The sequence below is a fragment of the Mauremys mutica genome, chromosome 2 (genome assembly GCF_020497125.1).
Source record: "Mauremys mutica isolate MM-2020 ecotype Southern chromosome 2, ASM2049712v1, whole genome shotgun sequence".
NCBI lineage: Eukaryota > Metazoa > Chordata > Testudines > Geoemydidae > Mauremys > Mauremys mutica.
In genome coordinates this window covers 248,643,169-248,646,989 of record NC_059073.1, presented here as the reverse complement: position 1 = coordinate 248,646,989, position 3,821 = coordinate 248,643,169, and positions in this window count along the sequence as shown.

Sequence of the window (3,821 nt, the reverse complement as noted above, 5' to 3'; positions counted from 1 at the left end):
GCAGCTTGGAATTCCCAGTGCCACATCAGCAAGAGTGGAATCCTTGCAGCCCAGAGTTCTTAAAACAATACAGAATGTGGCTTATACAGAATAAAGATTAGTCACAGCATAAAGCTGTCATTTTTGTCTCCAAAATCCTGTGCATTGTGCCTCTCTGTCCACATCTTCCAACTCAAAATGTATATGTAAAATTTCAAACTTCAAGCCTGAAAGCCTAAAAATAAGTCACCTAAACCCATACATTAATATCTTAGGTACACATATGGTCCCCATTATGAGAGTATCTGAGCACCTCACAATCTTTAATGTATTTTCCTCACAACACTCCTGTAAATTGTGAAGAACTGAGACACAGAGACTGGGTAACCTGTCCAATGTCACACCGTAAGTCTGCGGCAGAGCAGTCAATTAAACCTGGGTTCCAGGTGAGCCCTAACCCTGGATCATCCTTCCTCTCTTTATTTAGGAACATAAATGAAAGTGGTCTGATTTTCAGATGTGCTGAGCCTCAACTAAAGTCAGTGGGAGCTGTGGATACTTAGCACATCTGTAAATCAGGCTACTTTTATTTAGATACTTACATATGGGTTTATGTGCCTATGTTTTGGCAACCGGATATTGAAAATGTGGTCATTTTATATATGTGAACTGTTTTAGGCTCTGGTTCCTATCTTCAGGCTGCTTCCTGCCCCCCACCCCGCACCCCTTGACTTACTAAGCAAAATAAAAATTAGAAATGGATATTTCTGAATCATTTTTGATGAAAGAAGAGATGTGCATTTCTTTTAAAATATTTGTATACACCTTCTTATGGTAGATGTTATAATACTATATTACTTATAAAATTTTACTATACTTTACCTCTTTTACATTTTACAGTGTTTTGATTTTTTTAAAAATATTATTTAGTATTTGTGTTGAAGTAGCATCCAAAATGTGCAGGATGCTTTCCAAAGACTCAGTCCCTGCCACGCAGAGCATACAATCTAAATATACAGAAAGCCTAATTAGGACTTGTCTACACACAGTTTTTGCACCAATTTAACAATAGAGGTTTAGAAACTGTTAATAAATCAATGCAATTCAGAAAAGTGTTTGTTATAGGGAGCAAAGTTAGCACTGCCTAAAGTTAAGGTTGCCCAGCACTTTCCACTATAAGGCCCTGTGTTTAGTTGTTTATAACTTTGCTAAACTTTAAATACTAGGGCTGAAATTTTCCATGACTCGGGCTTAATTTTTCTGGAACGTTTCAGTTAAGATGGATGAGTTGTTTCTGAAAAAAAGATTAGGGAAAAATACATTCTTTTGCCCATGTTAACAAACTGGTTGTAAGACTGTTTTTAGATAATATATAATATGTGATCATGTAATTAAAAACTATATCATAATGAATATGCACAAGGAAGTGAATTAAGGTTTCACAGGCAACCTTAAGTCCAGCATTTCCTAACTTTTGAGTGCTTGATTTAGCAATCTTAACATTCCTTTAACATTGTTTTTTGGATGTAATATCAGTATTACTTGTTTCAGTAAATTTTCTAAACCAATACAAGTAAATAAGTGCAAAAACTATGTGTAGACGAGGGCAATGGTTTGAGGAAATGATATAGAACAGATGAGCAAAGAGATCAGGGTAGTGAAGAACACTTGTCTTGTTAGTTACATGCTGTTGAGTTTAGGCAAGCTGAATTCCCATCCTTGTATCATTCAAACCCTCTTCTTCCCCCCTCATGCCCTAGTAATCTCCAGCCACAACTGTAGTATCTTTATGCCTCTCCCTCCCAACATTCATCCCTTTCCCTCTGCATAAATGAGCAGTACACTCAGAAGATAATTAACTAATTAGATTAATTAGGCAGCTAATTTCTTGTACACATTGCCAAGCAGTGTGTCACCTGGAATGACGGTAACTGAGGAGAGGGTTTGAGGATCATCTTGTGAAGGACAGTGTGGGAGAATGCACTGAGAAGGCTGTAGGAAAAGCAGATGTCATACATGGAAGAGAGGGAAAGAATAGTAACTTTATATGAGACAAAGTCAGATTAATAGGGAGGAGCAACATTAAGTAGGCACTTGAAAGCAGGGGCAGCTCCAGGCCCCAGCATGCCAAGCGCGTGCTTGGGGCGGCAAGCCGTGGGGGGCAGTCTGCCGGTGCCATGAGCTGCCTCCGGTGGCTTGCCTGCGGAGGGTCCGCTGGTGTTTGGGGCGGCAAAATCCCTAGAGCTGCCCCTGCTTGAAAGCAATCACAAGAAGAAGGGGTGGAGAGATTCAAAGGGAGGAATGATATTGACAAGGACAATTGTTTTAGTGGTTACATTTTGTATGGATTGGAGCTGATTAGTTTGGAAGGTCATTGTGCAGGAAGTTAAAATGCTACTGGTCGTATTATTCAAAAATATTGACAAATGTGGTAGTGCTATCAGTTATTTGATGTTTTCTGGCATAGTCTATGTCTGTATATTGGTTATCTAGGAAACAGAAGTAAATATAAGTAAAATATATACTTCCCCTAGCTAGTAAATGATGATGTCATTCACCATGCTTCCCTCAGTCTTGCTAGTTTGGACAAGAAGATATTACCCACAAATTAACTGTCCTCTACTGAATCACTCATGGTGTGAGCAAAGGTGGCAAGGGTTGGAGTGGTCAAATGGGACAAATCTGCCTCAAAACAGAGAGAGAGCAGTAGTTTTCACATTATTTATCACCTCGCTGGTTTAATACAATGGTCTTTTTCAGTGTGATGGGGTGTGTTTTCCTCCCCAGCTCTGAAAGAGTTAATGTGGGCCTGGCAGGTAGGCCAGCCATAATTAAAAATGAAGCCCAGAGGAGGATGGAGCTTAGAGATGACTATAAAAGCAGGAAGTCTGGAGCAGCAGAGAGATACAAAGAGAGAGGAACGAACTCTGCACCCACCATCTGGGATTAAAGATTGGAGAGTCTGGTAGGGTCAAGGAGGAAGCCCAGGGAGAAAATAAACCCTGGGACCCTCTCTGAAGTAGGGAATTCCGGGAAGAGGCCAGGTGTGACATGGAGCAGCTACTGGGGTGGAGTAGGCGCTAGTAGTGATCCCTGATAAAAGGGGCAGGATCTGGACATCGAGGGAGTTCACCTGAGGAACTGTGTAAAGAAAACTTAAGAGGGATGACAGGTCAAGTCTGAGGAGGGCAGAAGTCGGGTTAAATTACACTTCTAGTCTGAGATTTATTGGGGGAATCTAGGGGAGCGCCCTGTGCGTCCCAGCTCTGAAAGAAGGGTGAACTTGGAGAGGCCAGCTGACAGACTATGGCAGGGAGGCAGCAGCAAGGAGTCTGAAGGAGCATACCTTGGCTGCTGGTTATAGATCCCTGGACTGGAACCCAGTTTGGGAGAATGGGCCTTCCTTCAGCAAAGAAAGCTTCGGTGTATTTCAGCTCTTTTTTCACTTCTTTAGATCAATGACCAACCTTACTATTCTCATACAGTCAATTTTTTTTCAGTAAATAGCACCTCGGGGTCCTTGGTTAAACACGTGAGTCCCCTTTTGCACATGTCATTTCCATGATTGTGTGTGAACTGGAAAATTGTGCATGTGCATGACCATTTAGATGTTTGAAAGCTGTTTACACACAGAAGTACTGATTTGTGTGTGCAGTTCCATGCTGGACTCTGGCAATTATATTTTAAAATATAGCCCCAATTTCCATTATATTTTATTTTATTTTATTGTAAAAAGAAGCTTGAGGTGGTGTGGTAACCTACTGTATTGTGTTAATAGCACTCCTCATTTCTGGGTGGGAATTGCAGGACTTAGATGCCATGTTAAAGGACATTTTTTTTTC